This window comes from Ixodes scapularis, unplaced genomic scaffold (genome assembly GCF_016920785.2).
Source record: "Ixodes scapularis isolate PalLabHiFi unplaced genomic scaffold, ASM1692078v2 PGA_scaffold11__112_contigs__length_91849675, whole genome shotgun sequence".
Lineage (NCBI taxonomy): Eukaryota > Metazoa > Arthropoda > Arachnida > Ixodida > Ixodidae > Ixodes > Ixodes scapularis.
Genome location: NW_024609837.1, coordinates 17576210 through 17592836, shown reverse-complemented (window position 1 = coordinate 17592836; position 16627 = coordinate 17576210). Strand labels below are relative to the sequence as shown.

Here is a 16627-nt window from a genome sequence, read left to right as displayed (position 1 = left end):
AAGATGCTGACTATATCAATCCAAGGAAATTGTTTGATCCTGCGAAGCAACGGCGAAAGGATTTGCTTTCATCCAAAAATTTCAAAAAAAAAAAAGTCGGATCTCAGAATTACAGACAAACCACGCGTCCTCTTCTCCAGAAGAATATTACAGACAAGATTGCTGCATCAGGTATTTCGGTGATCTGCGGTCCGCACTGTCCGAGCGCTTCACTGCTCAGAGGGCTACGTTGTACAGACTGCAGCTCGTGCTGCCGAAGTGCGCCACTCACAGCATTTTTGGGTAGATGCCGCCGGCAGTAGAATTGCACATTGTGGACATGGAGCCCAAATATCTCAAACTGATCAAGGCAAAGCAAGAAATATGGAAGCAGAAGTGGCGAGCAACACCAACAAAACTCCTGCCGAAGTAAGCGACCGGGGCCCTCAAGCAGTGCAACCACCAGTCTGTTTCCGAATCTCAAAACTCTTAAGATACTTGCTACACTCCCTGTCATCACAGCGAAACCTGACAAGCTTTTCGACGCTGAGGCGCCTCCATAAAATATCGTCGCAACAGCTCTGTTCAGGAACGATTAAATGGGTTGGCACTGATGTCGTTCTACCGAGAGTCTTTTGACATGATGAACGTATCGCAACGTTTATGAAAAAGGTACGGAAACTTCTGTTTGAATCCACGAAGTGGACTTTCGAACGGGAAGAGCTAGTACGGAGAAGGATTCTGGGGCAAACGGACGCATCGCGCAGCGTGCTCGTGTCCCATGACGAGAGCAGTGTCGACAGCCCCATGCGAGGCATATGGTGAAGCTCTTTTTGTGCGTGTTTGTGTATGACCTCAACAAATATACGCGATGCCACCGGGCTTCGCCCGCAAGGATTTCAAGGCAGCACCAGTGATTTCCGCACCTCGGACGAGCTGGACATCGGAGACGTCGCCACCGGCACCCCGGATAATGTTTTTTTTTTTTTTTTTACTTTCCTATGCAGGGTGTCACAAAAGAAAATTTACAGTTTTTTTTTTTTTTACGTCAAAAATAAACTAGGCATCGGCAAACGGTGATTCTCCGCCCGAAGGTAGCGCTAGATGTCACAACCAACCAGATGCCAAAGTTTCAGCCCGATCCGTTAACTTAATCAAAAGATATAAGTAATTTCCTGAAAATTTAAATGGAAAAATCGTTCTCATTTTTGTCCTTTTTTGGTTTCTGGTGCCATAGAGCCTCATGTATTCGAAAACTCCGTCGGCCGCCATTTTCCCACAGAAATTTTCAGAAAATAACTTGTAACTTTTGAATAAGGTATCGGATCGGGCTGAAACTTTGGCATCTGGTTGTGACTTCTAGCGCTAACTTTGGGCGGAGAATGAGCGTTCGGTGATGTGTAATTTATTTTTGCGTAAAAAAAAAGACCCTGTAAATTTTCTTTTTTGACATCCTGTACTTTCATTAAGACTTTTAACTTGTCGTATTGTTTCTAACGGTACGACCCCTAATGTTTAAGCTTGTGAACAAGTGTTTCTCTTTTTTTTTTTTATTTCCCAGAAATGTCGCGTTGTGTTTTGTACTTGCATTTCGCAGTATTTCTGTGTTAACTTATTATATTTTCGCGGAAATTAAGGTATATTGCTTTGTTCGTCATTCCTTCGTTGTCGCTCTTCATCGATAATTCTCGACAAGAGCCTGGACCTATCGCTTTGTCGGCAATCTATTCCCTAACAACTAACATATCTTTGTTACAACGTGGAGATAGGTTCTGCGAAGGCAAATCGGGAGACGCACATGGAGGTCCTTGTGTAAACGTTATTTTCCGCTCAAATACAAAACGCAAAATTAAAAAAAAAAAATGTATACAACCCCAGCTCACGTGCGGCTTGCCGAATTGTGCTTTGTGCAACATGAAAACCACAATAAACCTAGTTTTTCTATTCTTAATTTCTATTTCCAGCTCTGAATTGGATTTTTTGTATTTCTATCAATTCTAATGAGACCAATCGGCCATGTACAAACTATAAAGAAATGCCACAGAATTTACGTACGCTGATTTTTACCAAAAAAAATGAGTGAAAATTGGGTACACTACGCAAAGAGTCGTGGCCTTCAGAGAATGCCCCGCCCCCCCCCCCCCCCCCCCCCCCTCTTCTGAAGAAAAAAAATTACTGGCTTGATTAACCATATAGGCCGTTTTACTGAAAGATGACGAAGGAAAATAGGAAGAAGGCTCCCGCACCGCTTTTCTCATCGCTGAACTGTGCGAAGCGAGAAGAATCCCCCGCTGTGCGCCTTTGATGTATGCGATGCCCGGCGGTCCCTTGCACAGCCCGCAGTTTTCTCTCCGTTTTCGCTTTCCTAGATTTAATTAAAGCTGCTGGATTCGACGAAAAGCCCTACCCGGTCATCAGGGTACCATTGCTTAGTTGTAGGTTGCGCGAACAAGCAGCGAAAGAGTAAAATAATATCGGGGGACCTCTGTACCACTCATAAAATCCGGCAAGGCGAGTGCAGCTGCAATGTTTCCATATTTCATCGCATCCTACACGACCAGGGCCTCCCACGGCAGTGGGTTCTGTCAATAAAAAGTAGAGATCTTAGCCCTTTGCCGAAGTTTCGAGTGTGCTCGCAACATTTCGTGACTGGAGCGCGTTCCGAATTCAATGCTGTACCGTCATTCAACATGGGCTACGATTGCAAGCAAAGTACAACTTCTTTAGAGATTTTTTGTTTCCATTTGTAAAGTATCTCTTGGTATTCTTTGCAGGCTGCACTTCCGCGACAACGTTTGCGAAAACAATAACACAAAAAAAGATAAGCTACCTGCCGGCGCTAAGCATGGGCATGATGTGCGATTCATAAAAGGCTGCTTAGAAGCTGAAGGCTCATTCTTCTTACCGAGCGTCGGTTTCCTAATTAGTTTCCTTAAATCGCGATGTCCTGCACAACAACAGGAAATAATGTTAACACTTATAACGCGACCACATCCTTCCTCTTTTACAGATGAGTGTGCAACATAGGTGATAAGATGCATCAGCTTCGGTAGCCGCCAAACGCTGAACCGCTGATAGACCAACGCTTGCATTGGGCCTATTTCGACGTTTCTGCGTTCAATTTCGCCAAAAGACGTATCCGTCGACACGGGATCCTCAGTTAAATATTCTACGCATATAAAAATCGGTGTACAGCAAGCCGAAGCTCTTTACTATCATTTCCGCAATGTACCTATATTGCGCGTGTTTGTTTCCTGGTTGTGGTGGACACGGAACGACAGAAATCTTCCTCGGTGTGCTGCACCTACAACCACAAAAAACCTCGAGGGAACCGCAAATTTATTCGCTGTTAACTGACGCAGCAGTCTTGAGTACTCGCCTCCACTTTCGATCGCGGGCGCGTTTGCTGCCGCCACGTTCGCTGCAGCTGTTGCACGCATCGCCGCACCGGCGGAAACCATATTACCGAGCAAAACACAGGCACAGATTGTTCACAAACTTAAATTCATTAAAAAACACAAGTTCCACCCTGTGGCAAATATTACTAGCGTTTTACCGCACCCAATACATCAGCGGCTCCCAAAGGAGCGCTTCCACTCAGTTCAGCGCGGCTGTTAAGTGTAACGCCCGAGAGATGGCGCTACGGCACTGAAGATGGCGCCGCCCGCGATAGAGCCATGACAGCCTAAAAAACGCAGGGGTGCCTTGTTATGTTCACACATCTTGTTTTGTGGTTTGTTGGTTTTTGTGGTTTCATCGACTGCTCCCTCAATCTCATAGGTTAAAACACGTTAATAATATGATCGGGACTTGCCAAGCCAATCATTTCTTAATCCGCCAATGCATATCATGTTAAGATGCACGCGGTCACGCAAAAAAAAATATGAAAGAGATAAGTAATTTAAAATGATGTGATGACGAGCTGGTTATACGTAATACACAGTCCAGCGCAAAGGAGAGGGTCAAGTAAAAGAAGTAGACAGGAAAAGCGCTGCACTCTCAACTGATGCTTAAGGGAAAGGTTGTGAAGGAAAAGAAGTATGTCACGAGTATATTAAATTCCAATTAAAGGAATTCGGAACTAACTACATAATTATCCTCTGACATGATTTTCACTTTAAAACTGATTCATAATATTATTTACGTCTTCTCATGAGTTTAGTTATTAGACTAAATACAGGAGACATTCAGAGTTTACACGTAAAAGATGACGGTAACTCTCAGGTAATATTTACACGTAAAAGAAAGACGAAGGTCAAACAGGGACGCCAATTAAAAAAATCTAACTTTTTTGCCGACAGGGCTATCGATGCCGAACTTATGCAGGCCTGCTTTTTTGACATAATCACTTGTGCCTCCTATACTTCTCTAGTCCTTTCGTCATGAAACTGATCGGTACTTTCGTGTCAGAAACAATTGGGGTGCAACCACAGTCCCTCACATGGATGGCTAGATGGCTCCCTGGTGAAGATCAAATGAATAGCGCATGCTCCTTCATTCTCATGCTTGAAAAGCGCATGCTGCTCCATTCTCATGTTAATACACTTCCCTGGCTGTCCCACGTACAATTTTCCGCATGATAATGGGATTTCGTAAATGATGCTGCTGCGGCAGTGAACGAACTTCCGTGCATAAATGATCCTACATGGGTCATGACAGTCTTGTTACTTGTTGATGTTTGGACACAGACGTCTAAGTTTTTCAGGTTCAGTAAGAAGGATTGGTACCGCAAACCTCGCGGCTACTCGTTTTAGGTTATGGGATTTCCTCGTTTAGATTGTTCCAACATTCTCTCGACGACGTTCGACGGAACTACTGTCGGATATCCTGAAGCTTTAAGTATTCGCACCTGGTTATTGAAACTCTCCTCTGCTGTGCGTTGGCAAGACGTTACTAGTGTTAAACTCAAGGCACTGGCAATATTGCCTATTTTGACAAGTTTGGTGTGTGCAGACTCATATCGAAGTTTCTTGGATCGTGGGGAATACATCCAGCACACTTTTTCTTGGTGAAATGTTATTCCTGGATCAAGGAATTCAAGGTCTCGTTTTCCGGCTAATTATGTAGTTACCTCAACATTCCCTTAAATGCAATTTAAAATACCCGTAACATCGTTCTTCTCCTTCGCAACCTTCCCATTAAACGTCAGTTGTGAGTTCAGCCCTTGTCCTGTCTACGTTTTCACTTGTCCTTGTCCTTTACGCTGCAGTATGTATAAGGTAAAGGATAATAGAAATCAACCTTTGGTTAATGGAGATTTCACGGGCCTTCTTCACTCCGAAGACCTTTACAAAATTAGTGATTCAGCTCTCGAGTCCGACATTGCAGGTACAGTGCACAGCAACATAAATGTCCCACTCGAAATGTGGTGTCGAAACGGTGGCCGGTGGGGCCGCGCTGTTGCTTTATGAAACGTTCCATATAAATCAAGGAGGGGGTGGGGGAAAGCGAAAATTAGCATCGCAGAGAGATTACATCGTCGCTCACTGACGAAGCGTCTTCCCTTTCCCCAAAGTGACATAGAATTGTACAAAACTAGAGCAGCGACCCCACCAGCCGCTATCTAGAAAACGTGCTGCAAGTGGGTGCATCTTTAGTATCGGTGGAGACGGGACATCTTGGCATGCGCTGGTTCACCGATTTTATAAAGGCCTTCGCTTTGAGGGCCTTCTGAATTTTCATCGAACAGGGGTATAAGCTAACAAAACTCGGGCCCAGTTTCATTGGCGCGCCTCGGAAACCAATTTAATCCCTTACAGTCCAGTGCAGAGACTAGGTCTTTAAAGACTTTATCCTTTCGGTCCGAAAACCCAGTTTGCGTAAGAGTTTATTCAAGAGGCTAAGCTTAATTTATATACGCGCGATTTCAATTGCGTCTTCCTTTATTTTGTGTTATTTTCTGCAACTTCTTAAGAGCTTTTAAAGACTGGGCTCTGAACGGACTCCTTGCAGATTCTTTTTTTTATTATTTCTCGAGGGTTTTGATAACACTGAGTTTCTCTCAGAATTATGTTATTTGTAATATAATTCTAGGTTTTTGTTTATTGTTTTGTTATTATTATATTTTCACAAAATAACTTTGTAACCCAAAAGCTCTTAGAAGTAGGGTCTCTGTAGACAGCTTTTTTTTATAATATAAGCAAACTTATTTAATTTTTATCAAGGAGATGTAATACGAGATTTATCTCGGTGGAGGGTCTGTTGTTGAATTCGCTTCTCAAAATATTCTGGAGCCGGATAGTTTTTAGGCACTCAAAATAGGAAGTCAGATGCTCAAGAAGACCATTGTGCTAAAATCCAATAAGAAAATAAAATGGGCCAGACACTAAGAAACATTAAAGGAAAACTTTAATCAAAAGAAGCCTCTTGCTTTCGCGGCAGGACGGTGTGTATTAAATTATACCAAGGCAAGGAGATAAATGTGCACTATGAACCTTTGGCATTCAGGGAAAATTATGATTTTATATTGTTAGTTTACGGCCTAGAAGGAATAAACCAGAAAAAGGGGCTTATCTCTTTAGCATACAAAAATGAACTGTCGAAGGTCTGAAAAAAAACAAAAAACGAAGGTTGTTCAATTTTGAATACATTCATGAACTACATGTTTCTTGTTACCCATTCTTCGTATATATATATATATACGTTTGCAATCGCTTGTAATAATATACACTGAATGTTCAGCGCAGTCGAAAACAATTGCATTGTGCAAACATTTTATTAAATGTAGGCTTCATTGCTTTAATTTTGCGTTGATGGATGTAACTTTTGTTTGTCTCAATTCTCTGTTGATTGTTTAGTTCATATTACATTACAGCAGCTACACCCTTTTCTTTTTGTTTTCTTGATATGTTACGGAAATATGTATACAATAAAAGAGCCCATTGGCATGTACCCATTTTTCAGGTAAAAGTTTTAAAATTATAGCATAAACCAAAAACGGCCGAGATTTCTTCGTATTTTGGAAACTTCATACCGAGAAAACGAAACGGAATAAAATAAATTAGCGTAGGCTTTCTTAGAATTCAATGTTTTGTTGTGGTGATATTTTCTCAAAGTTGAAAAATCACTACGTTACTAAAACTTTCGTCACTGTTATCTTGTGTTCTCGCGTCACCGCGTATGATTTTTACGCCTTACTGGAACCCATATAATGTCCGAATTGCAGCGTTCCAATGCGTTCAGACTGAACTCATCGAATATATGCTAATGTTAGAAAATATTTTACTAAGTGCGTCTTGAACACAACTTGTGACAATATTGTTTCTAATATTAGGAACGTGCATATATATATATATATATATATATATATATATATATATATATATTTATATATATATATATATATATATAATTCTCAGCAACAACCAGTGTTTAAATATTTTCTGTTTCGAAAACTGGAGAAGCATACAGGTTTCACTTTTCAATAAGTGCATTCATTTTTGGCATCCCATCATTTTTATTTCATACATATGCGATGTCTGAAATTCCTTACCATATTAAAAGCTTTCATCGCAACTGATATACAGGGTTGCAATTACAGGTGTTTAATATGGAAGGATAATTGTCGCGAGAGCTGAGATATTTAATTAAAATTGCCTTCTCATCTTCTCTATTAGTTTAAATAAACATATGGTTCCAATTATAAACTCACCAAACGTTATCGAAAATCTCTAAATCAGGTAATTTTTGCAGAATCGAAGCACAAATACAGCACAGAAGTGCACCAGAGTCACCATTAGTTTCAGCATGCGAAAGCTAGCGATAGAAAAACGCGGATGATGAGATCATCATCCACGTTTTCCCACCGTTAGCTTTGTGACTGCTGCACAATTGTATCTTTGGAGCAGATCCCCGCTTTTCACGTTCTTCAAGCCCTTCTAAAATTGACAGATTTTTTTTTGGTTTTAGAAGACGCTCAGTAAGTTCTTATTTGAAATCATATGTTTATTTTGTTAATTAGGCAGTTCATGAATATGGATAATATAATTATCCTACGTATCGAGAATATGAACCCCTTACATCATGTCTCTCTGCCCATATAACTCGCTTGCACAAACGACTTTATCGTATTTTTCACGAATTTCTTTTAAAAATAAGTACGTTGGAATGAAGATTAGACACACGAGTATAAAGCAGTTCTTGCAGCATGCACTTCAGTTTTGATTTCTGCGATGTGTTTATATACCCTGGATCTGCAGCCACAATGAAGTCTGATATTTCCGCCGAAAGCTAAGTCGCATCATTCGAAAACAAAAAAAAAGCAAACTATATTGTGTCTTGTCCCCTAAGTAAATCGAGTCTCGGACATTTTTAACCGCAAGTCACTTTCTTTTATACTTCTGAGAGCCGTCTGTTGACCATCTGATTGACCATGCGATTCGTGGGGTGGAAAAACAAGTTAGCATTGTGACATTCTCGCTAGTCAAAATTGATATTTCTTTATTTATTTTCTTATTGCATTTTCGATTTTGATATTCACTTTTCTTTATTGCACTTTCGATTTCGATATCCCACTATTCTTATCTCCCATGCTGCACTCTTGAAAAAAAAGGTCTCACTTGTCCTCCCTTAAGAAAGGGGGGAAGGAAGGAGGAGGGGATTGGGGGACGCTCTTGTAAGCTATGTTCCGTCATTCTTGACTGGAGCTCAAGAATGATGGACGTGTGAGGCAGTTGTTCGACTCCGATATCTCCGCAGCGATTCATTGTGTCCTCGGGCGCGTACAATCCCAGCTTTCACTGCGAGTGCGTCAAAGTTCGCGAAGCTAATTACGACATTCTGGTGAAAAAAATGAGAGGCGCTATCAATCTACTCCGGTGCAGCGTTACACTTGGTTACTGCGCAACATAGGCTCACAACTGTGCACGCGGCGGCTCCAGTGCGTCTGCCGCGTTTATGACGTCACTCCTTTGGAATGCGCAGACCGGCGACGCGCGCGCGGCGGCGGCGGCGGCTCCGGCGCGCCAGCTGTGCGCCGTGTGACGTCACTGCTCCTCGCGCATGCGCAGCACGGCTCTCCAGAAGCCACGCGAAACTGCTCAACCTCGGCCAGTGTAGCTCACGCTACGAAACGGGACGACGGAGGAGTCCACTCTTCACAAGCTGGTGCAGGAGCTCTGCAACAAAATCGACGGCTTGACCGAAGAAATGCGCGGTCTACGAATTGACAACCAATCTTTGCGAGTGCACCTCGTGAGGAACAGCGACCTTCTCCGAAAATGTCTGTACGCCGACGTCCAGGGTATTGCAGATCTGGTTGCTTTAGCACCGAGGTGGCAGTAATAAAATTACTGTATTTGAATTACTGTAATTACGTTACTTTTGAGGGTAATTTGTAAGTAATCTCATTACTTTTTGATGCACATAATTAAGTAATGTAATGAATTACCCTAGTGGCAGTAATTGTAATTAATATCGTAATTACTTTTATCGATATTTTAGCATGTTTTTTTGTTTTTTTTTATTTGCCCGGAAATGAAAGAAATGAGCTGTCCTTGCACTTGCAAAAGAATAAAGCTTATCTAAAAAGAACAAAAAAGAAAAAAAGAAATTCGGTTTTCGTTTGTGGTTTCTTGCTCGTGTGACGGTTATACTAAGTGTCTTCATGTGCGCGTTGCATGAAGGCACTTTAAGTCGGACTAGATGGTCATGCAACCTAACTCCTGCTGGGTTTGTGTTGCTGTGACCAAGAATACACTTCCCCAAACGTGGCTTTTGTCCCCCTTGAAGATTACCTTGCCCCAAATTTCAAACAAAGAATAATCAATAGTAAGGCAATCTGAACCCACATGCATCCGGGGATCGACACCGTGCGCAGTAGGTATTTCGTAAAAACGTGAACCCACCACACTGACAGACCAAAGTTCAGTCGGTTCGGTCTGGGAAAGCATGTCAATTCGCCTTATCTGTCTGGGTTTGCCCAATGGCTTGGTGTGATATTGACGGTTTTTATTTTGCGAATGCAGAGCGGAGTGTGTTCTTTCTTTTTGTTTAGCTCCTCCTTTTAAATACATCAAACATTAATTTGAAAGTAGTTTTATTACTTTTATGCGGTAATTTGTGATTTTAATTCATTGCGTTGGTGTAGTGGTCATTTGTAATGTAATTTAATTACTTTTAAGTCGAGTTTAGAAAAGTAATTACTAATATAATAATAATTACAATAAATTAGTAATTTCGCCACCTTTCATTACCTACCTGCTCCGAGATGCCTCAGCCCGTTCCGACTGTCCTACATGCGGCCACAGGTTGGCCAGCTGTTTCCGAGGCTTCTGAGCACCCCCAAAAAGGGGGCATCGCCAGAGTCTACCACCCACCCGAGCAGTAAGGCCACTTCAAGACGGTGACCTGTGTCAACGTCAGTCTAGTCTGCGGCGTGGGTCGACCGGTGCCGATGCAGTCGGATTCCCGGCAGCGCGCTCAGATTATCGAGAAGCGGATGACGCAGAGTGCCTCATGGTGGCGGCCAGTGCAGTCGTCGACGAGGACGGTTTCCAGCAAGTCCCACAACGTCGGCGTGTGAAGATTACCATGGGTTCCGACCAAACCAGTAAGTTTCGTGCCGTGGCAAAGCATCCAAGAGAGAAGGCTCTCTTCATTTCACAATTACAACCTGAGACAACATGCGACGAGCTTTCGGAAACGCGTCCTGGGCGCTATTCAGCCAGTGCTATACTTGCACGAAGCTGTCTTGTAGGTTTAACAGCTGCGCTTCTTTTCACGTCTCTGTAAACGAGGAACACTTTGATAGGCTAGTGTGTCCTGATTGGTGGCCGGACGGTTGCCTTTTTCGGCCCTTTTTGGGACGGCTCAGGCTCCATGACAACGGCAGTGCTAGGAACACCTCAATTAGCCACAGCCCTTACCTGAGCTGCCCCTTAGCAGATAAATATTAATGCGAGAAGCGTCGTCAAGAAACCGAAAGAGCTTGAAAGTGTCTTCCTTATTTACGTCCCCGGTAATTACTGAAACTACTAACAAAGAAATACCGAATAGTGCAGTTTTTTAGATGGGTTTAAAATGTTTGGTGAGATCGTGGCTCTAAAAGGGGGGGGGGGGGGGGGGGAGAGGGGGGGACTGCACTCCTTGTCAACGACAATTTTGAGTGTTCACTTATTGAACAGAACTCTCATTGTAAAATGGTCTGGGTGTTCTTCCGTTGGGGTTGTCACTCAATGCTTACAGGGGCACTGTAGAGGTGCCCGCAAGATGATATAGAAGTGCTCACAAGTGTATCTGAATTTTTGTCAATCAACCTAATTAATTTTTTACTTGTTATACTGGCTGGAGATTCCAACTTGTCAGATATTAACTGGGACAACATGATTCCGATAGGAAGCTGTACACACTCAAGCCTACTTGTAGATACTGCTTTTAACAATAACTTAACCCAGGTAGTGAGACGCCCCACGCGCATGTCTAGTGCGCGTGATTTATTGCTAGACTTTGTGTTCTTACCGGAGGCCGTTGCCTGAAATATTGATATATCAAACGTAGAGGGCCTATCTGACCATGAAATAGTTGTCTGTGATTTATCTTTCCGGCCAAATACGAGCAGCACTAAAGAGTTAAAACGGTTCCGGGATTTCACTAGGGCGGATAATGTTGGCATCCTTGATATGTTGGAAGTGGCTACTGAAACATTTTCTGAGATAAGCAATGATAATGGTGTATGTGTCAATACGTTATGACTTTCTTTTACGAATGTTGTGTTATTGTGTCTTGACAGATTGTTTCGGAACGTACAGGAACTAAGAAGCAGAGTCCTTGGATTACACGAGATATTTTACACCTGAAACGTACGATACACCGTATTGAAAGCTACCAATCAAAGTTAAAAAGTACGCTTCCTAGATGTGCGCACGAGTTCTCATGCGCAGATTTAGGTGTTTTTTTTTACGTCAAAATGACAAACTTCCTCAGGGAAAACCCCAGAATATTTTACGCACATATGACTAAAACAAATTTATCTATCAAGGAACTTGGCCAAAACGGGAACGCGCTAACTGATGAACCGAGTAAACAAAGCGAGATGAATCGTTTTTACTGTACTGCTTATACCATGGTTAATTCTATAATGCAACCATTTACCCATGACCATCGTAAAAGTGACGACTTAGTAGTGTCAGTAAGTACTAGTTTTAACAGCCCTCTCCGACTGGACGTTAAAAAGTCATGCGGCCCGGACCGGGATTTCTAACGCATTCCTTCACACGTATGCTGAATGGCGTGCAAAGATTTGTGAAATACACTTTTGCAGCTTAAAGGGACCATGAAATGATTTTAAAATCGAGTTTAATCTACCGCACGTCGTAAAAGGTGTGAAAAGAAACACAAAAACACAAAAACAGGGAGCCAAAAAAAATTATTTGCTATAGAACTTTTAAAAGAAAACTGGACTCTTTTGCGCCTTCCTTCCTTCGCCTGTTCACTACGATGCACCCGCGGAAATGGAGCACGTCAGCCAAATCCAGGTCGCCTATTAGGTAAGAGCCTACCTCACCAGCACCGCGATCGTAAACAATAAATAGCCGGCGAATGTTTCCTAAAAGTTTTGTTAAATAATATTCAGATCCACATTTTGTAGCATAATTAGAGATGTGTGGCGAAAATTGCCAAATTTGATAATGCTGAGAGCCAAGCGCCATCTATCGTGTGGTAAACGAAGCAACTACTGCGCGTGCGCAGTAGGGCAGGGCCGACAGTTACTTGGGTGGCGGCGACCGACGAACATTTATTTTCTTTGTTTTCCTTCCCCTCAAAACTCTGACTGACTGAACGTTTATTTTTCTACGTGTTCTTCCCGCGCGTGCCGACTTCAAGCAGCAAGAAAACAGTACTTAAAACAGACCACGACGAACAAGAACGCTGGATAAACCGACTCTGACGAAGCTAGCTGCTCAGAATATAGGCCTAGCAGGCATTCCGACTCGGCGCTGCGTTGCTTCGTCGCAAGACCGTCTGCCTACGACCGGCTGGCGTGCTAAATGGAATATGCCCGCGCGACCCTTGTGGACCCTTCCCGTATTATAGTTTGATCACTGACCTCAATTCTAGATTAAGAGGTGAGGTCAATCTCTTCCCCTCGTTTTCCGAGGTAGTGTTGACGAACACTCGTCGAAAAGGGACTCTCGTCGATTCTATCTTCTTGTTTTGTGTGATATTGAGCTGAAATAAACGCCGTATGGATTACCTTCGTAACACGGTATGTGCACTTTGTTATTGGTATGCCATTTTTATTCTGACAGACTGCACGTCACTGTCGAGCTATAACAGTTCGTGGGAGGTATACGTACAACCCCGGTCCAACCTTTGCCGAGTGTCGCGTCAGTATCGAGTTGCAATCGTAAAAGAACGGTCCCGAAGCGCTTACAAACAGCGCGAATACAGCACTTCCATCAAGCGCACGCGTCCGCTCCGAGTGTAAACAGGTATTTACGTGGCTCTTGCTGACACTCGTAGTTCAAACGTATCTTTTTTAACGTCGGCTCGCTCCTGCATCTCCGAGGCCGCGAAAAACGCCATCTACGTCGCTTTGCAAACGACTGACACGGGCCGGCCCTTGACTCGCTGCACTTCCCAACACGCATACCGGCGTATGGGACTAGTCCCATGCTGTCGCTGTAGCGCAACATATCTCATTGCATTTCGCTCAGCTGCGATGCGGCGATGAGAGGCGCCGATTCAGAAAATACGTCGGTGACATCAGCGCAGTAAAACCTACCGGCGCACCCCAACTCGTCACCGCTAACGCTCCCATTCTCCTACTGCCGAGAGAACTTCCGGTTCCGGAAACGGCCTACGTCACGGCGTGTTTTGCGGTCAGTTGGAGAGAATGAAAAAGTCGATATTTCAATAATTTTTTGTGTAGAAGTTAATAAACCGAGACGAAAACGGATGCCTGTTCGGCATTCAGTGAACATTGACGGTTTAATGTAAAAGTTATCTGGAAAAAGTAAGAAGGTCATTTCATGGTCCCTTTAAAAACTGGCGAAGTGCCAAAAGACTGGATAGTAACTAAAGTTGTGCCGATTCATAAAAGTGGAGATAAAACGTGCGTTTCGAATTACAGACCTGTCTCAGTGCTGACCACATGCAGCAATGTTCTTGAGTATTTTCTCTTTAAACACATTGTAACTTTTTTTTAGACTCGGCAAGATTTTTTGGTAGAAGATCAACATGGGTTCGGACGGGGATACTCAACAGTTACTCAGCTTCGCCATACATTCCATGAATCTGCGCTAAAGCGGATAACGATGGCCAAGTGGATTATACCTTCTTAGATTTCGCGAAAGCATTGGACAAGTATTGCATCGGAAACTGCTGTTAACGCTTAAGCAGATACTCGACAACGATTATCTTTCACGTTGGGTTGATTTTTATTCTACGAACCGTCGACAGTACGTGACTGTTGTGAAAGCGGAGTCCCTGGATTTGCCAGTTTTGTCAGGAGTACCCCAGGACTCGGTACTCGGTCATTTGTTTTTAGTATTTATAAATGATCTGCGTGTAGATAAGCTCTGGATTCAGTGCCGCCTTTTCACCGACGACTGGGTTTTGTTTGCCAAAGTGTCATGCACTTTCGATCAAATAGGTTTAGACAGTAGCCTAGAATCTTTGTTTTTCTGGTGCCAAGCATGGCAAATAGATTTGAACGTTAACAAACGCGTGAAAATGACAGTAACCTTATAATGTTTATTTGAAAGCTCGGATCGTAGCCCTCAAGCTAACGAGTTAAACTCTGCACCTGTGCATGAGGCGCTCTGATACTTGAATTCTAAGGTGCAGGCAATGGTGCATTACATAAAGGCGTAACCATAATGGCTGTCAGTTGGTTGTGCGTTAACGTGTGCTTGATTGGATTATGCAGGACTCATCTGCTGTGGCCAAAGGTACTGGGGAGAACACAGCACAGGCGGCAGCTTTACCACCACCAAATGGTAGGTATAAGAACAGTCTGGACTCATCTCCATGATACGTGATTTGCACATATGTCACGCCATTAACATGTAATATGCATGAGTGTCTTCAGAAGTCGGATGCTGGTGGCCACTGATGGCCCGTGGTTGCAGCATTGCAACACTGTGAACACGGTGAACTGCGCTGGTTCCAGTGGCCCAAAGTGAGCTTTTGTGCCAGTCTCAGCGGTTGCAAAAAACTGCGAACACTACCTACAATGTGCATAACTAAAAAGAAGGTCGAAGAAGCTGTCATAAACATTCTTGTGTCTTGTCGGTAGTTTTCAAGGTGGCTGTAGGTTCGTAACAGGCTTGAGCTCAGCTAGTTGGTTCATAGTTCACTTAAGTCCAGCTGAACTAGAAAAAACATACACATAAAGAAAAGACCATTCACACCGCTGGACTAATGAGGGGCATGTACATAGACTAGTAGGAGAAGAAGATAAAGTGACTTGTTCCACTGCTCGCCATGATGGTATTGTGTCGTAGTCGCTGATACATGGTGTGCTTCACGAGAATGAAAAAAAGATTTCTTCGGGGCTAACATTTTAAGGGAAATTAGGAGAAAAAAAAATGAAGGTGGCTTAGAAAGCAAAAAAGAGGATAAGAGAATTGTTCCCTCAAGTGTGGCTTGTAGTAGAAGAGGAGGAAAAAGAAAATCAGTTGTTAGTCCAGCGGTGTGAATGGTCTTTTCTTTATGTGTGTTTTTTTCTAGTTCATCTGGCCTTAAGTGAACTGTAGGTCCAACCGTGTTTATTTTTCTATCAAGCTGACACCTCAGCAAGACTCACAAAAACTTATGTTGGCACATGGTGGCGAGGCAATCCACTCATGTTTACTTGAGTTTTGTGTCAAACAAGACAGCAGATTCAATTGATGGGACTAAGTGTCAGTTGCCAAAAAGACTGTTTCCGGTCCCGTTTCCCAACAGTGGCATGCTTCCAACAAGTATTCTTGGCAGCACCACAGCTACGAACCATGTGGAATTTAACAAGGAAGTGACACTAAGACACAGCTGGCTGACCAATTTTAATATTGACATCTGATATTTATATAGAAGTTCCACTTCTGAAAACATTTGGTTCAAAGGCTTATGGGAGCAGGACGCACCTAGCTGGGCATCGCTTCTCGAACTCAGCAAAGTCATCGGCATGCAGCCATTGCAAATTTCTCCTAATTTTTTCACTCAGTTATATAAGTCCTCCACATTCAGCTAGAGATCACAATCTGACACAGTCCACTTCAGAGTAAGCAGCGGATGGTTCTTGTCACCACACGGGGCACTATTTTCTGCAGACTGAACTGGACAAACATGGGCAAACTTTGTCGCGATCACATGACGGTTTAAATTTCTGCCTAGGCCTTGCCCAAGTGCCCGAACTAGCGAATATAGACACGCGTGTGTCCGAGCAAGTGCGCCCGTGGCCCGATCGTCATCATGCTTAAATCCCAGGCAAAGGGCCAAGGTTTGATGCCTGGCCGCGCATGATCCTTTTTGTTAATTCCCCGCACCTGCATTAAAATGTTCCGAATGACAGATGATGAGGTTACAAATGAACACAAACTAAGCGTTTAATTGGGCAAAAGTGTGCTGAAAACAAAAATACAAAGCGGTAGCGTCGCAGGCATTGAAGGTCGGCGGAGTAACACGATCGAGCGCAAGAGCAAGACTCTCTCCGTATCTTCTGAAA

At 43.2% G+C, this 16627-nt stretch overlaps 1 pseudogene; it reads left to right on the top strand.

Annotated features, from left to right (window-relative positions):
• The window catches only part of LOC115317663, a 78342-nt pseudogene that overhangs the window by 79 nt on the left and 61636 nt on the right, over positions 1–16627 (top strand).